The sequence below is a fragment of the Hemicordylus capensis genome, chromosome 13 (assembly GCF_027244095.1).
Source record: "Hemicordylus capensis ecotype Gifberg chromosome 13, rHemCap1.1.pri, whole genome shotgun sequence".
Taxonomy (NCBI): domain Eukaryota; kingdom Metazoa; phylum Chordata; class Lepidosauria; order Squamata; family Cordylidae; genus Hemicordylus; species Hemicordylus capensis.
This window is the reverse complement of record NC_069669.1, coordinates 21,030,446-21,049,065: the sequence shown is the minus strand read 5'-3', so window position 1 is coordinate 21,049,065 and position 18,620 is coordinate 21,030,446. Positions and strand designations below refer to the sequence as shown.

At 47.4% G+C, this 18,620-nt stretch overlaps 1 protein-coding gene across 9 annotated transcripts in view; it reads left to right on the top strand.

Annotated features, from left to right (window-relative positions):
• TRRAP (transformation/transcription domain associated protein) overlaps nt 1–18,620 on the top strand; it is a 251,773-nt gene that overhangs the window by 33,061 nt on the left and 200,092 nt on the right. For all 9 annotated transcript variants that reach the window (XM_053276785.1, XM_053276784.1, XM_053276783.1 and 6 more), the window contains one exon: nt 1,325–1,438. The gene's annotated coding sequence lies outside the window, so the exon portion shown is untranslated. The remainder of the gene's footprint in view (nt 1–1,324; nt 1,439–18,620) is intronic.

The window sequence follows — 18,620 nt, the reverse complement described above, 5'->3', positions numbered from 1 at the left end:
CTTTTAGATGCCAGGGGAAGACCTTTTTGTTCACTCAGGCCTTTAAAACGTTGATTCTCCAATCTGATTTTTAACTGATTTAAAAGAGTTTTTAAATGGCTTTGTATTGTATTTTGTATTTTCTCTCTCTTTTGATTTAGGATTTAAAGTGTTGTGTGTTTTTCTTTCATGTTTTGATGCTGTGTTGTGAGTCTCCCAGAGAACAGTTTGTTATGGGGTGACTAACAAATAAAGTTGTTTATTATTATTGTTAATAATAATAATACAAAGAAGAAGAAGAATGCCATTTACACAATGTTATTGACTAGATTTGGCACTTTAATTACTGTGCCCTTTCCAATGGTCTAGGTTTAAACAAAGAAGAATGAAAGATATCGTCGTAGTATTCGTGCTGTCCTGAGTAGTATGTCTTTCTGTAGTTGATGTGTATTATTATTATTATTCTTATTCTTATTAATAAGCTAGATGGATCAACGGTCTGAACTGGTATAAGGCAGCTTCCTATGTTCCGGGATCCTAGAGAGTGCTTTGCAAGGCTAGGGTACTGTATGCACAGCTGTCTATAGTTTTCGTGTGATGGAGGGTGTGCTGATTGCTGATAGCTGGGTTGAAGAGGCATGAGGGTTCTCAGGGCTGGAAAATCGGGGTGGGAGGGCTCTTCTCTCCTCCACCCTTGGTAAAAAGCTGGGCTCCAAAACTGGATAGCCCTGCGGGAGCAACCTAAGCTGGAGGGAATTGTGCGGCCATTCAAATCTGGGTATCTGGCCTCTCACCCCAATTTTAACAGTCGTGTGAACCAGCCATACCAACAGATGATCAAATATCGGGAGTGCATGCAACTCCCGAACAGAAGTAGGAGGCTTCTCCTATCCTGGGGTTCCCTTCCGATTGTGGCTGGGGATGATGGGAGTTGTAGTCCAGCAACTTCTGGAGGACCCCAGGTTGTGAACCCCTGTCTTGTCCTATTCTTGAGCATGTGAATAAGTCCCGTAATGAGCAGCTCACAGCCAAAATGGACCCCGAATGAACCGCAATGGGAGACCCCAGAATGAACCAAGGCTCCCAAATGATACAATGTTTTCGCATTTAGTCTTTTCTTCTGTGCAGTTCTGCGGCACGGTCTCCATCAACAGGCGTGAGGCTAAAGCTGTGTTGACATGCTGATTTCAGAGTCCTGACAATGTCATCCATCAATTCATTCCATGATAACCAGACAGGCTCATCACGGAAACCCTTGCCCCTCAAAACAGCATACTGCACATTCTTATAAATTAGAGCACAGTGACAGAAGGCTTAAATTCTTCTTCTTCTTCTTCTTTTTAAGGTGTCAGGGTAATAATTACAAGAAATGTCAGTGCAGTGAAAAGAGCCCAGATACTCCCCAAGTCAAAAAGATGGCCACATTCTGATGGTGTGCCCCCTGCTTTTCCTGCTGCCGGTAAGAGATTAAAAACTTGTACCAATAAGACCCACCACAGAATGTCACAGCTGCATGAGATATGTTTCTGGCTTGCAAGGCATTCGTCAGGATAAGGCGGGGGTAATGCTAAGAGTTTCAGGAAAGCCCTGCTGGAGCAGACCAGAGGTTCCTCTTGTGTGGCGTCCTCTTTCCCAGATCTCTCTGGGAATTTCAACACAGGCAGGGCTGGAAAGAAATCCCCCCACTGTTCTTGCTCCCCAGAAAATGGTATCCAGTGCTGCCTCATTTGAGTTCCAGTCACCGTATCTTAAGAAGGATACTGTAGAACTGGGGAAGGTGCAGATGCGGGCCCCCAAGATGATCAGGGGCCCAGAGCACCTTCCCTATGAGGCTAGGCTACAGCATCTGGGGCTCTTTAGTTTGGAAAAGAGGTGACTAAGGGGAGACATGATAAAGGTGTATAAAATTATGCATGGAGTGGAGAGGGTGGGCAGGGAGGAAATTTTCCTCCCGCTTTCACAACACTAGAACCAGGGGGCATTCCATGAAAGTGAAAGATGGGAAATTTAGGACCGAAAAAAAGGAAGTACTTTTTCACCCAGTGCATAATCTGTGGAATTCCTTGCCATGGGATGTGGTGATGGCCACCGGCTTGGACTGGCTTTAAAAGGGGCTTAGACCAATTCATGGAGGACAGGTCTATCCATGGCTACTAGTCTGGTGACTATAGGCCATCTCCAACCTCAGAGGCACAATGCCTCTCAATCCCAGTTGTAGGGGAGCAACAGCAGGAGAGAGGGCATGCCCTCACCATTTGCCTGTGGACTTCTCAGAGGCATCTGGTGGGCCACTGTGTGAAACAGGATGCTGGACCAGATACTACTACTATCACTACTACTACTACTACTATTTATATACCGCTTTTTGACAAAAGTCTTTGGGCTTGATCCAGCAGGGCTGTTCTTATCTTTATGTTCAATTCCATCTTGCCGGTGAACAGGAAGGCTCCATTTAGCCATCCTGGGCTAGCCTGTGTCAGGAACTGCCTGCATTTAGGACCGGGAATGGGAGAACCTGCAAGTTGCTGCCCCAACATGCCCCATTGACAGACATGTTAACCCCCGGGCGCTTTCCAGATTAGCTGCTAAATAAACAAACAAATAAATAACACTATATTGCAGCAATTAAATTTGGAACAAGGCACTGGAAATGTGAAATGCACCCTGCTGTCAGCGTAGGGACTGCAGTGCCACAACACAGAAAGTGTGGAAGCACACTTCCGAGATCTGACGTGACCCCTTTGCAGGGTGTAATCGGGAAAGCACCCTGGCTGCTGAAGGCAAATGCTAAACCACCAGCCGAAAGCTGCTGGCAATCCCCAGAATACAAGGCCTCAGGTGGACTGTGGTTTGGGCACCACAGTTCTATTAATCATGAGGAGGAGAGATGAAATGCAGGAGCAAGATCTCAAAGCGAAAACAGATGCCATCCAGTGGCTGATTAATTCCCGTCAAGAAAATGTGTGAGAAAAGCTGGAGCAGTGTGTGTATGTGTGGTTTTCCTTAAGAGTAAACATGGATTCGATAGCTGTGAGACTATTATATTATATTGAATATATGGATATTCTGCTTTAAAATATATTTTATTTACCCAAAGAGTTCAGTTCTTCATCATCCCATTACTTTTGGGGTGACTGTGTGCTGCAGCCCATTGCTGTGTAGACGCATGGCTGGATTGGGGCCACCAGCAGCACTAAAGGTGCTACCATCACACCTGTCCTGATTGTAACTAGTCACAGCTTTCCATGGGGTGGCAAAGTACTTCACTTTGGCTGGATCATGTTCAATGGGTGGGTTCCGACATCACGTGGAACCTCAGTTTATTTTAACCAACCTCAGGGCAGGGTTTAGTGGGAACTGTCAACTTTTGCAGGCTGGGAATGGGATGGAACTTGGAGCAAAGTGAGTCTGGTCATCTCTCAAATTAATATACCAAATGCAATTTTAAAAATATGCCCTGTTTTAGCAACATGCACGCATAAGAGAGAACATGGATCTCTCTCTCCCTCTCCCCCCCCCGCCCTCGTTCTTTTTCCCCGTCGTAGGCAACTGAGTCTGCCAGTCCCTTTAGAGATCATGACTAAAATCACTTTGCATTTGTAAAAGGCCGATAATTTTAACTGACAGTGTTCCCGTAGCCTGAAGCTATTCTATGCACCATAACCTTGAGGAAAAGAAAGAAACTTGCAAAAGGGTTAGATATTATTTCTGCAGTGGGAAATGAATCGCAATTATCCTGCAGGATTCTTTTCTTATGACAATATTTCTCTTAAAGTACAGGTTTTTCTCCTCCTGTATGAGAGGGGAGTAGAACAACCAAGGCCGCCAAGAGTGGGTTCGGGCCCCGGTGAAGATTTGTTGGGGGGTCCCCGCCGTGAGGCTCCCCTGCCACCGCTGCTGCTGCCACCTCCACAAGGCCAAACTGCCTATCTTTAAAATAATTCTACCTGCCATTGGCTGGGGGTGGGGGGGGGGTGAGCCTAGCACCCCCCCTGTGGTGGCAGCAGGGGGTGGAGTGGGAGCCCTTGAGAACTGCGAGGCGCTCCAGCATGCCTGTGCAGTTGGAATAGAGCACCAACACTCTATTGCACACCTATTGTAGACTATTACACATCTATTGCACACCTGTTGGAATAGAGTGTTGACACTCTATTCAAACTGCACAGGAGCGCTGGAGCGCCTCACAGTTCTCAAGGACCGCTGGGCCAGATGGTCAGGCTCCGTGGCCGCTCCTGCTCTGCCCACTGCCGCCGCCACGGGTGTGTGTGCTCGGCTCACCCCCGACCCCCACCCCTGGCCGCACACATGGTGGCTAGAATTATTTTCAGGATTGGTGGTTCGGCCTTGCGTCGGCAGCAAGGCAGGGTGGCAGCAAGAGGCAACATATGCAACATAGGCATGCCTTGGGCCCCCTTCTGGATCGCCGGGCCCTGGTAATTTGTACCAGCTTCCCTGCTGCCCCTCGTTGGCCCTGGGAATAGCCTGCTTTCTCTAGAGGTTTTCAGATCACGTCTGGACAGCCATAGGAACATAGGAAGCTGCCATAAACCGAGTCGGACCATTGGTCTATCTAGCTCAGTATTGTCTACACAGACTGGCAGCGGCTTCTCCAAGGTTGCGGGCAGGAATCTCTCTCAGCCCCCTGTTGGGGATGCTGCCAGGGAGGGAACCTGGAACCTAGATGCTCTTCCCAGAGCAGCTCCATCCCCTAAGAAGGGGAATCTCTTCCAGTGCTCACACATCAAGTCCCCCATTCAGATGCAACCAGGGCGGACCCTGCTTAGCTGTGGGGACAAGTCATGCTTGCTACCACCAGACCAGCTCTCCTCTCTGTCTGGGGTGGTTGTTAGCCGATTCTTGCGTGGCGCAGGGGGTTGGTTTATTATTTATAAGGGTCTTTCACACGACTGGAAACGGCAGAGGACATTTCCTATCCAAGCCCGGGAGCTGCGTGTGCTCCCGTTTTCTGATAGTGTGTGCAGTGCAGTGGCAGGCACTCTTAAGTAGCCTGCCGCTTAACCCAGGTTCCGGGAGCGAGTGTGGCTTGAAGTTGCAGCGAGCACACTCCGGCTTGGGGGGGGGGCTCCCAGTAATGCATCACACACTTGTGCGGTGCATTATTGGGGCCAGGGCTGGACTGGGGGCACTGAGAGGGCAGTGGAATATATGTGGGGAGGGTGCTGGGTTTTGAGCAGAATGGGTAATTAAGGGTGGAAGTCGGGGGGCAGGGGCGCCCCGCAGGTGCAGTGCACCAGGAATATGCCCTCTTGCCCTGTGGGCCAGTTCTAGCCTGGGGCTCTTGTGCCCGAACCCCAGAGCACCCAAATGAGGCTCGTCTGGGTGGGTGATCCGCTTGCCCAGAGACCAGCAGAGGATCGTCTGCAGGGAAGGTAAGGTTATTAGCCCCAAAGCTCTTCTCACTGATCGTGAGGAGAGCTTCAGTGTATTATGCTATGGCTGGGTGACGTGTAAGGAAAGCCAGGCTACGGATCCGTATCGCATAACAAATCACAAGCAAGGCATTCAGTCAGAAGTTAGTTCTGCTGTAGGCAGAACTGTGTGATGTGTTCACAAGAGCAAACGTTGCTTTGGGTGTTTCGTGCTGCTTCAGGTCATCATGATTCCTAAGCTCAAAGATGCTTTGTATGTCAGGAAGGGGGAAAAAAAAATCAATGTGGCTTAATGTCTCGGAGCTTTACGAGGCCTTTCCCACAGCGGAATTACAAGGTAGCGAGGCAGAAAATCCCAGAGATTGAGAAGCTGGCAGAACAAGCTCTTCTAGTATTCCTGAGGATTTAAGAAATGGTCTTGACTCCACACGAGGTGCCATCCTCTACGCCCAGAAGATGTCTCGTGGGAAGGTATTTAGGTTTATTTACATGGAGAGCTTTTTTTTACGAGGATACGAGCCCTCTAATGTTCTCCTTCCAACGCAAGCATGGGTGGATTGGGTGCTCTTGGAGTGACGTGCTGGGGAAGAGGGCATCAGACCTGCATTCCGTGAGTGGTACTGTTGTGCACTGCAAACTTTTGGAATCAAATCTCCCCTTCGGCCACGAGACTTTCCCTTTAGACGGATGAATTAAAATAACAAGAAGAAGCATAATGCAAGTACAAAAATCCCCAGAATAAATAGTGAGCAACAAGGATAATACGCATGCAATGGTTTTTGCAGCCTTTGCTTATAAATAAAATTATTTAGGGAATCCAGAGCCCTGCAAATGAAGAAGGGTTGGAGAAGGAGATGGAATTCCAGTGCATGGACCTTTCACGCCAACTCTCCTAATGACCACTAGGGGCACTGGGCAGTGAGGTAGTGAGAGAGGTAGTAAGTCCCCTCACCTGTCCCTGCTTTGCCTTTATGACCCCACCCCTGCCTGGACTCCTCAGGTATTTCCTGTAGTGAGTCAGTTCTACTTCCTTTCTCCTTGAAGAGCCGATGGGAGCATCTCTCTCTCTCTCTCTCCCCCTCCCCTCCCACTCATTATGTAGCTCATAGTTAGGAGAGGCCTTTCCTCTCTCAGATGTACTTAACCTAACCTTATTTACTTTATCCTGCACTCCCATCTCCATGCTTGTTCTCGATTAACTGCAACAATAAGGCTCTGCACGACTCCGTAACTGGAGTGGGCAGCTTCCTCTTGGGGCTTTGCGAAACAATCACAAATTACCACAAGGAGAGCCCTGATGGATCAGACCGAAGCATCCTGATCTCGCCGCCCCCCCCCCCAGTGGCCAACTAGATGCCAGCGGGAAGGCAACAGCCCTCTGTGTTGTAGGCTTCCAGCCTCTAAGGTAGACTGTCTTGGAACCTGGAGGCTCTATTTAGTCACCATCATGACTAACAGCCACTGATGGACCTCTCCTCTATAAATCTGCCTAGTTGCTCTTTAAACCAATCAAAGCCAGTGGCCAGCACCATGCTCGATGGCATGTTTCTAGGAACATAGAAAGCTGCCTTATGCTGAGCCCGTGTTCATCGGCCTCAGTATTGTTTACTCCGACTGCCAGCAGCTTCTCCCAGGTTTCAGGCAGGAGTCCCTCCCTGGAGATGCTGCCAGGAATTGAAGCTGGAAGATGCAGATGCTCTCCCACACCGCCAGAGGTGGCATAGGTGGGTCTCCCATCCAGGCTCTGACCACACCAAGAGACCTGCTTAGCTTCAGCAGGTGGGCTGTGCTGTGTGCCCTCCGCCCATGCTCTGGGACCTGAGTGGGGTTCAAGGTATGGGGGGAGGAAGCCACAAAGCAACTGGGAGAACACAGATCCCAACTTTCTTTGTCTTGGTTGCTCTCTGAGAGTCGGTTCTACAGGGAGAAAGACGTTAAGACGAGAAAGTCGCTGCCGGGAAGAGAATGCAGAGGTGGTCTTTCCGCATGACTCAGGCGTGTCTTGCTGAATCAGCCTGCCTCTTCGGTGGCTGCAGATCACACATTTAACTGTTGCCCAAAGCACAACTGAGAACTGTAATCCACCCTAAGTAACTGCAGAGGGCTTGCGATGGATCCTGAAGCACACCCACATCTTCTGCCTCCTGTAGCTTTTCAGACTTCGCTAATGAAACCTATTGCTCAAAAGAACTTTTAGAGGGAGGAAAGAGGAGCAACGTGCAATTGCATCTTTTGATAGGCAGGGCTGGCCCATCCACTTGGTAGGGTTAGGTGCTTGCCTAGGGCACTCGTTTTTGAGGGGCGCATAAACAGTGCCAGGATATAGCTCTCTCTCCATCTTGTATTGCACCCCTGAAATACTGCACAGAGGTGGAAGGTGTGAAATGTAACACTGCCTCCTGCCCCTCAAAGGACCTGTACGTTCTGCACCCCACAAAATACACCGTCATCTTTGCTCATTGTACCCCAGGTCCTTCCAAGCACCAAACCAAGCCCTCCTGATTGCAGGCTTGCAAGAAGCACAAGGAGAGCAGAAGAAGCTGCTGGTAACCTCTCACAAACTTGCAGAGTTTGATTTGGAAAGGGATCTGGACCTCTCTGGGGCCAAGCAGAATTCAGTGCCCCACCCTTAATATTTTGGGCCAGCCCTGCTAATGAGAAAGAGCCCATGGGGACAGGTGTAGAGCTTGGCCGCTGATGGAAATCAGGACAGGCATTGTCTATTGAGCGGGAGCCGTAATGAATAATTGGTGTTACCATTGCTTATTGCTTTGATGTGTCTTCCTTCCCGTCCCGGAGCCCTCCCTCCCCACTCTCTTATTTTGTTGGATTTCAGCCCAGGAGTGGATTACGGTGCTTTATCCATGTCTGGCCCTAAAAATATTTGATTTAAAGCTTTCAGAATACAAATTAATCTAGATGTACTCGTAAATGGAGAAGCCTCACTGACGACTCTTTTTATGACACTAGAGAATGAGAGAGAGAGAGATTGCAGATGAAATGGTGATAACAGAAAGCAAATATTTGCATCTGCGAAAGGAAATTGCAACACTGGAAAAAGGTGGACGTCTCCCCCCCCACCCCACCCCCCGAAAGCAAAAGAGGGAGGGGGAGAGAAATGCAATCATTTAGTCACTTTCATTCTCGCTTCTTCTCCTGGGGAGCAGAGAGGGCACGGAGATGGGAAAGCAAAGCCTTAATGGGGTTGGGCTGCTTTTGTGTCCTTGTCAACATGGATCGGCCGGCTCTCAGAGCCAGAGTGGAATTGGACTTGGTGCATGGAGAAGGGGGCCTCGGAGAGAGCCGGCATGGCGTAGTGGCTAGAGTGTTGGACTAGGACTGGGAACACCCGAGTTCAAATCCCCACTCAGCCATGAAACTCACTGGGTGACTCTGGGCCAGTCACGTATCTCTCAGCCTAACCTACCTCACAGGGTTGTTGTGTGGATAAACATAACCATGTAAACCGCCCTGGGCTCCTTGGAGGAAGAGCGGGATGGAGAGAGAGAGAGAGAGAGAGAGAGATGTAAAAATAAATAAATGAAATGAAAAAATTCTGAAGGACCTGCTGGGACCAGAAGAAGCCAGCTTCTGTGAATGGCAATTGCTGGACAGACCTTAGACTTGTTCACGTGGCTGCCGGCAGCAGGGTTGGAGAAGCAGCTGGCCTAGGTGGGGGAGTCGAGGGTGCTCCCGATTGTCGGTTGTGTCCTGTAAGCAACAGTAAGGTAGGAGGCGGGAAGCATGGTAGTCTGTATGGCGGCTGCTGGGTAGGACGTCTTCCCCCCTCTGGCTAAGCAGGGTCTGCCCTGGCTGCATTTGAATGGGAGACTCCATGTGTGAGCAGTGTTAAGAAATCCCCCTTAGGGGATGGGGCCATACTCTGGGAAGAGCACCTGCCTGCTTGCATGCAGAAGGGTCCAAGTTCCAAGCTTTGAATCAGGGCCGACCTGAGTCCCAGGAAGGAGGCGGGGCTCCTGGCTCCTATAACCCTCCCTTTTGTGGCCAGCCTCTACTGGCTTTGAGCTCTCCCCCCAGCTGCTGCCTTGCTGGACTCAGATGTGGGCCTGATGCTCACTGGATACTAGGCCAACATGGTGGAATGTTGCAAAACTTTCTTTGGCCCATCATGTAACAGTGGTCGGCCAGCAGAAGAATATTCTTCATAGCCATTGGTGTCTGCAAAAATGTTTGATAGATGCTGTGCTGCTGCTGGAATGGTTTGGTACATGCTTTGGTCATAGGGACATAGGAAGCTGCCATTTGTACCGAGTCAGACCCTGGGTCCATCGGGCTCAGGATCATCTACACTGTCTGGTAGCAGCCTTCCAAGGTTCTCCAGCCCTACCAGGAGATTCTGCCAGGAACTGAATGTGGGACCTTCTGCAGGCAAAGCAAGTTCTTTACCCCGAGCTGTGGCCCCATCCATCCATCCATCCATCCATCCATCCATCCGTGGGTTACGGTTATGATGCAGCCGTCTGCTAGGTGGATGCTAGTCTGATGTGCTGCAGTGCACTGAAATATCTTGCGGCACGTGCAGCATTGGCTCGTATCCAGACTAATATTCTCATAGCCTTTGGTATTTGTGGAAATACGTTGCTTGGCATATATACTTTGCCCTATAGGCAAAGTCCAGTAAAGTAGAAGGCAGCCTCTGAGGTGAGCTGCCGATAGACAACGAGAATTTCCGTGAAACCAAACCCCTTGGAATTCCCTAAGAGTACCAAAAGGCATGTAGACAAGGTGATCTGGTTAACGCAATGTACAAGACAAGGAGGCTATTCACACAAAAGTGTGCAAAAACGGGCGAAAGGAGCCAAGCCCGGTTTTGCACGCTCATCCCTTAATTTTTTTAAAAAAATTAACTTGATACTTTAAAGCAACAGCAAGTTACACCCAAGCATACATACACAGCAACAAACTCCTATCCTGTTCTAAGTGGTTTCTTTATCTGATCCGCTCTTCTGTGATCAGTCTGTTTTGGAAGAGAGCATTGCACTAGTTACAATTTTGTAACTTATAAAATGAGTGACTTTGCAGACGCATCACATGAACACCCAAGAACATCGCAATTTGTGCGGCCAAGTAAGGAGATGCACACTTCATTAATGAGAGCGGAGCTGGATGTCACCAGCCTTTTCACCTACAATAAAATGGTGCCAACATGTCAAACTATTTCACCAGTAATCATAAATTGCCCAGTGTGGCAACTTTCCCTTGGCCATGTTTTTCCCCATCTTCCTTTCGTTTAAATATCAGAAAACCAAAGTATATTTATATTTATTTATTTTGTTTTACATAACATATTCATATGCCACCCAAAACTAATGTCTCTGGGCGGTTTTCTACAGCATCCGAAAAAGTCTATTTATTTATTAATTGATTAATTTATTTAATTTATATGCCACCCAACTCCGAAGGTTCTAAGCGGTTCACAAAAGTGAATACAATAAAGGCAAAATAAAACCACCATTAAAACAACAACTTAAAGCATTAACAGATTACTAAAAGCCAGGCTAAAAAGATGTGTCTTAAGGGCTGTTCTAAAGTCGGGTAAAGATGTTGAATCATGAACAGCTATAGGGAGCGCATTCTGGAACCCAGGAGCGACTACAGAGAAGGTCGCCAGATGCCGCCAATGATTGATTGATTGATTGGTATTTTTATACCGCCTGATATGTACATCTCTAGGCGGTGCTCTGCTCAGGCCCCTTCTGCTGTGCGGACGGAGCAACAGAGTTGTCTCTGCCACAGCCGGGCTTTCTCTCCGGCGCTTGCCTTCACCCCCATGGCAGGAGCTGGGCGTTAACAGATGTGCAGATCTGTGTGTGTGCATTTCATTGCTACAGAATTTGGGACCATGTCAAAAGCATCTAGGGCCAAGCTGTGAGTCTGCATTCTTATTCTCGGCTGGTCCTCTTATCCTGAAAGGATACCAGCGTATTAATTATGTATGATCAACTTCCTCTTCCACTTGGCAACCTTAATTGGATTTCTTGTGTGCTTGTTTGTTTTGCCAGATGTCTTCCTCACTCAGTTTCTCTATGCCAGGATTTTCTGCTGGAGAGCAAACAAATTAGGCACGCTTTCTATCCGTTGACTCAACTCTTTGCAGAGCGCTTCACGGGATCACCCAGGAGGCACCGTTGAAGGCGGGATGGCTTTTGATGTCCACATGTTGAACACTCTCTTGATTGCACAAGCATCAGCATCGCTTTGTTGGTCGGCACCAAAGGTCGAGAGAAAATACAAACACTGGCGTCACAAAGCCATCAGGCCGTAAAAAGAATCCCTACCAATTTCTGTAAAACAAAGTTAAATCCTTTGAACAACAGACTCATAAAATGAAAGGAGCACTGACAATGAAAAAAAGTCAATGACAAGCTCAGCGTTATGATGCTGTCATTGATATGACATATAGTATGATGATGTAATGGTCCCTGCAATTCCGATCCTCCATTACGTGCGAATGTGGCCACTGTCTCCTCGCTACTTCCTCTGCTGCTCATGAAATGGCAGATTCTTCACAGAGACTCTTTCATAGATACTACGAGTCTGTTTCTCCTCTTCTGCAGGAGTTCAGGTTTCATTTCTCCATATTTATTTATTTATTACATTTATATACTGCCCCATCCAAATGGCTCTGTATGGTGCACAAGTTTGAAATGACACCATCTTAAATGCACTGCTTAAAACAATATAAAAACACGTTAAAAACAATTCAAAACCATTTTAAACCCATTAAAATACCCCCAAACAATTTAAAAACCTTGGAAGGCCAGGCCAAACAAGTAAGTTTTCAGGGCTCTTAAAGGCCAACAACGAGCCTAAACTGCGAATATCTGCTGGGAGTGCATTCCATAGGCCAGGAGGAGCTACAGAGAAGGCCCGGTTCTGAATTGCCACCAGACGTACCGGTGGTAACTGGAGACAGACATCTCCAGATGACCTCAGTGTGTGATGGGGACCATACAGAAGAAGGCACTCTCTAAGGTAGCCCAGCTCCAAGCCGTTCAGGGTTTTAAAGGTAATAACCAGCACTTTGTATTTTGCCTGGAAACATATCGGCAGCCAGTGTAACTGCTTCAAAACAGACATAATATGGTCTCTTCGGGTAGCCCCAGAGATCAGTATGGATGCCGCATTTTTAACTAACTGAAGTTTCTGAACTACATACAAAGGCAGCCCCAGATTTAGATTGTTCTTTATGTTAGATTGCTCTTTAAAGGATCTCCATGTTTCCATGTTCATTGCTCTGTAATCCATGGGTCCTCAGAAAAGTTCAGGCATGATCTCTAGGTCCTTTGCTTGACACAACCTGTCGTAGCTGGCATATATTGACTGGCGGCCTATTTTGCACTTGTGCTCATTAGAAATGCCACGATAATTATTCAACAGAAGAAAGCAAGATAAGTAAGAAACATGGTTACTGACTGGCTGTCTTTTGCCAAGCGGTTCACAGTTGGATTAATGTAATTTGATTGTTGGCAGGGGTTGCTGATGGCTGTTCCAGGTATCTGGGAGGAAGGTCACACCAACCTGTCGAAGTGGGAACTGATGATGATGACGATGATGGTGATGATGTGTGCACCAGGAGAACTAAGAGAGCAATGTGTGCTTGGCTATGGAAAGGGAAGGCATTGTGAGAGTCAGTTGAGAGATACAGTCTGAAGGCATCAAGAGTGATGTCGATCAGGGCACGGAGAGAGAAAGTAGAGAGTAGAGAGAGAGAAGTTTTTCTTCCTCTCTCACAACCCTAGAACCAGGGATCATCCCATTGAACTGATGGCCAGGAAATCTAGGACTGGTGAAAGGTAGTACTTTTTCACCCAGCACACAATCAGTCGATGGAATTCTCTGCCACGGAACGTGGTGATGGCTACTAGCTTGGAGGGCTTTAAATGAGGCTTAGATATAGTCATGGAGGACCAGTCTGTCAGTGGCTACTACTAGTCTGGTGGCTATAGGCCACCTCCATCCTCAGAGACAACACTAAATACCAGTTGCAGGGCAGCAACAGCAGGAGAGAGGTCATGCCCTCCGTGGGCTTCCCAGAGGCATCTGGTGGGCCACTGTGTGAAATAGGATGCTGGACTAGATTATATCATTATTATTCCTTGTTTACACAGTCAGACCGGTGTTATTGACTGGTTTGTTTTATCCAGACATCGAGTCCTTCCCAAGGACCTGGGATGCCAGAATTTTATTGTCAATTGTTATAGATATCGTCGCAGACTATAGGCTGTTCCCAGTAAAGTTGCTTTTTGTAACTTGTTTATTATTATTATTTATTTGATTTGATTTGATTTGTATACCGCCCTTCCAAAATGGCGGTTTACAATTAAAACAAACCACTAAAACAGTAAAGAGCTAAAACCAATTAAAAAACATGGGCCTGATCCAGCAGGACTGTTCTTTTCTTTTTCTTTTCTTGCTGTTTTGTGCCTGGAATTGTCTTGGTTCCCGCTTGGTTGCTACCTGTGCAGTCTATATATTGGAAGGAAGTAAACAGATATTCAAAGAAGGAAGGAAGGAAGGAAGGAAATGCTCTCTCCTTCAGAGAAAACGGTAAAGATGTGCTTAAACGTAAACATAAAAGGAGTTATAACTGAAAACTGGCCCTGAATTCAGGATATACAATCAGAGAATGACTATAGCTCAATGGAAGAGCATTGGCTTTGCATGTAGAAAGTCCTAAGTTTAATCCCTGGCAGTATCTCCAGGTAGGGGCAGTGTTCCCTCTAAGAGGGCTTTCCAGATGTTGTTGACTACAACTCCCAGAATCCCCAGCTGCAATGGAGTTTGCTTGAGGATTCTGGGAGTTGTAGTCAACAACATCTGGGAATCCCTCCTAGAACACTAGCTGGGGCTGGGAGACACTCCAGTCTGACCCCTGCATGCAAAGCATGTGTTCTGTTTCTGAGTTATGAATGCTCCTGATGAAATATATAAAGCTGTTTGATGCAGCTGTTTTTATTTGGAGACGCCAGGGACTGAACCTGGGACCTGCCACTGAGCTATCGTCCCTTTCCTCTCTTTTAGTGTGTTTTTTCTTCCCTGTTTTACAGCCCGATTCTATGCAAGCATACTCGGGAATCAATCCCACTTTGCTCAATGGCCTCCCCCTGCCCCCAAGCAATTGTGCCAAGGTTTTCAATTGTAATATTGTAATATATGCCAAGTTACAAGGGGAAATGGATGAAATGTGCTCACAGGAGGCACTTTGCCTAATACCCAGGACAATTTGTTACAATTATAAGTAATTAAATGAGGCTTTGCGTCCATGAATGGAACAACAGTTTTACAAATATTTAGGGCTGTTCTGCATCATTAGCATTAATGGCACAGTGAGCAGCGATGTGTGGAATATTGCGTGCCGTAAATGGGCCTGATCTTTTAGCAAAAGCACTTCCACAAGACTGCTGTGGAATTAGTAATGTGCATGCATAGGGAGAGAGCTGTTAATAGCCATTGCTTATAATATGTACGGGGGCTCTGGGTGCTTTTAGGAATGGCATCCATCCAGGCTGAGGGGATTTGCTGAAATCGTGGAGGAGAGCTGGTCTTGTGGTAGCGAGCATGACTCTATCGACATAGGAGGAACACAGAAACGTGGGAAGCTGCCATATACCGAGTCAGACCATTGGTCTATCTAGCTCAGTATTGTCTTCACCTTGGCCTCCAGATGTTTTTTGGATGACAACTCCCATAATCCCCAGCCCCAGTGTCCAATAGCCAGGAATTATGGGATTTTTAGGCCAACATCTGCAGGAGGGCTGAAGTTGAGCAGCCCTGGTCTACACAGCCTGACAGCGGCTTCTCCAAGTTTGCAGACAGGAGTCTCTCTCAGGCCTCTCTTGGAGATTCCAGGGAGGGAACCTGGAACCTCCTGCATGCAAGCAAGTAAGCATACAGGGTGCTCTTCCCAGATCAGTCCTGGAATATCTTCCAGTGCTCACATATGAAGTCTCCCACTCAAATTCAATCAGGGCAGAACCTGCTTAGCAATGGGGACCATTTTTGCTTGTTGCAACAAGACCAGCGCTCTCTCTCTCTCTCTCTCTCTCTCTCTCTCTCTCTCTCTCTCTCTCTCTCATATATTTGTAGACCACCCCAAGCATCTGTCTCTAGCCGGTTTACTACAACATACAACAAATTAAAATAGACACAAAAACCTTAAAATGATTTAAAACCACAAGTCTAATTCAAAAGCTTAAATGAAAAAAAGTGTCTTTAAAGACTTTTTAGAAGTTGTCAGAGATGGGGAGGCTCTTATCTCAGCAGGGAGCGCATTCCAGAGTCTCGGGGCAGCAGCAGAGAAAGCCCATCACTGTGTAGACGCCCCTCCGGATGATCTCAATGGGCAGTGGGGCGCATGGTGAAGTATTTGACTCAGCCCCTTATTTAGCAGAGAAACCCTGCTAGATGAGAACGGAGCTCACAGAGGAGAGCTGGAGACAATGGCTTGAAATCTAAAACAAGTAAAGGTTTATTTGAAGGAGTTGCAGAGTTGGATAGAAAGCCTGCGCCCTGTGCTGCCTACTGGGTGATGATGGAGGAGGAGGAGGAGGAGGAAGAAGAAGAAGAGGAAGAAGAGGAAGAAGAAAACAACAACAGAGAGAACATGAAGAAGGGAGTGTCCTAAGACTGATACTCTACCAGTCAAAATTTTTTATGTTTCTTTTTAGATTGTGAGCCCTTCGGGGACAGGGATCCATCTTATTTGTTTGTTATTTCTCCGTGTAAACTGCTCTGAGCCATTTTTGGAAGGGCGGTATAGAAATCAATCAATCAATCAAATAAATAAATAAAAGACTTAGAGCAGAGAGTGAGAAATAAGAGAGAACACAGTCCTATACTCTCTGCCTCTGCTCCTAATGTCACTGGTGACCAGCCAGAGTTATTGGTGTGAAGAGCCGCTGCCTGTCAGGGTTGGCCATCCTAACCCAGATGGACCAAGAGCCTATGATGCAGAGATATCAGCTCAGAATGGCCTGAATGAAAGCAAAATCAAGGAGCCTGAAGCGAGTAGGCAGGGAATGGGAGGAGAGTCTCTCGAAATGAGATGGATGCCCTTTGCACCCCGTCCTTCCTCACTGGGGTGGTAAGATGCGATGCCTTATGCTAAAGAGCCACCGTCTGTTTTCCATTAGGAGAGCTGATCTGCACACAGGCACCATCCAAATACGCCTCTGTAGATTGAAACCTAAGCTTTAAAAGCTTCTGAAGTGGCCACAGGGAGACACGGCATACGAGGAGCTGGAATCGAAGCTGACGGCTGGAAATCCCGACAGGACCCTGCCGCAGACCTCATCTGGGGTCATGCCTGTGACTTCTGCAGGCACGCAACACCACCAGCATCCAAGCATGCCTGGCTTTGGGATTTGTCCTGTGTCAACACGGGCAGTCGCTGTGAACCATGGATATAAGATGATGCTCAGATGATGGGAGGTGACGTCAGCAACAATCAGCAGAGGTTGCAGATACCTCCACTGGGTTGAAATGCCGCGCTCAGGTTTGGATGGCATGTTATGTGATGGTTGGGAATTGCCTCATACTGAGTCAGACCGTTGGCCCATCTGGATCAATATTGTCTACACTGACTGGCAGCGGCTTTCCAAGGTTTCAGGAAGAGGTCTTTCCCACCCTTACCTGGACATGCTGCCAGGGATTGAACCTGGGATCTTCTACATGCAAAGCAGATGCTCTCCCACTGAAGTAGGGCCCGATCCCCTGAGGCAGTGGTAGGCAAACTTGAATCCAAACAGCTAAATAAATGAGGGCTTGGGGTGATGGGAGCTCCAATTCAACAGGTTGTGGCGTTTTCCACACTACACGCTGCAACAGATTTGCAACGTGTCTGCTACATGCCCCTCCGTATTGCCTGTGTTCTGTCATCACGGTTGCTGCGCTGGCAGCAGGGTGCCGTTCATATTTCCGATGCCTTCTTTTGGGTTTTATTGATGTGTTGTAGCCCTATAACATTGTATATGCATTGCAGGAAAGTAGCCATATTTTTCCATTGCATTTTCCCATTCCATTGGTTCGAATCACAGTGCAACCATTGGTTGATTTTCACAGCCCCTTTTCATCCTGTGTATGAGAATATATATGTGTGTGTGTGTGTGTGTATAATTCCAGCTGGGTTTTCGCACAAAGTTGCAACTCAATTCTCATCTGCTTTTATTTATTTTTATTTTTACATTTATATCCCGCTCTTCCTCCAAGGAGCCCAGAGCGGTGTACTACATACTTGAGTTTCTCTTTCACAACAACCCTGTGAAGTAGGCTAGGCGGAGCGAGAAGTGACTGGCCCAGAGTCACCCAGCTAGTTTTCATGGCTGAATGGGGATTTGAACTCGGGTCTCCCCGGTCCTAGTCCAGCACTCTAACCACTACACCACGCTGGCTTTTTTGATTTCGATAGCATTTGCTTTTGTTTTTTCAGACTTATTTTTTTGACACGTTCATGTTTCCTTTTTTTGTGCGTGCTGTGGATTGGCTGGATCATTTGGCAGATCGAGGATCTGTTGATATGTAAGGGCATATGTTTTTAAAAAATGTATATATTTCTTCTCCATTTCATTTCCAGGTGCTCTTGCTTGCTCAAGCAGAACAAGCAGAACACAAGGAGCTGTGCTTCCCCCTGCTTCCCCCTTTCCATTCACAAAATAATTTTTCTTGTGCAGGTTCTTGTGCAGGCCCCTTTTAATTTGCTACTTTGGCCACAGACTCATTAGTGCAGCTGAGCAGATTTCTGTATCCAGCCTTCACCTTTTCTCATTCACTTTTACTTAAGAGGAAGCCCATTGAACTGTATCATTTACTTCTGTGCAATCCCATTGGTGTACTGCAAGGCAACGGACTCCCCACCCTCCATCCTTGTTCACTGCAAGGAAGTCCAGTGGACTGAATCACTTACCAGCAAGCCTGCGGACTGTTCTCAGTGCCATGTGGTGTGGCGGGCTCCTTCTGTAGTTCAAGGATTTCTTGATATCTTGAGCTCCTTTCTGTATATGAATTTTTAAAAACATTTGTTGCTTGGGTTCTTGCGCAAGAGGCAATCAAGGAATTGTGGTTGGCGCCGTGGTGTTCCCCCTAGTGGCAGCTTTGCCCAGAACCGCCTAGAGAATTAAAACAAAACAAAACAAACAAACAAAAAACTCATGTCACCCCACTCTGTGACCCCATTGGCCCAAAATGGAGGAGGACGAGGCAGTGAATGTGATTCAGGTGGAATATGGACAC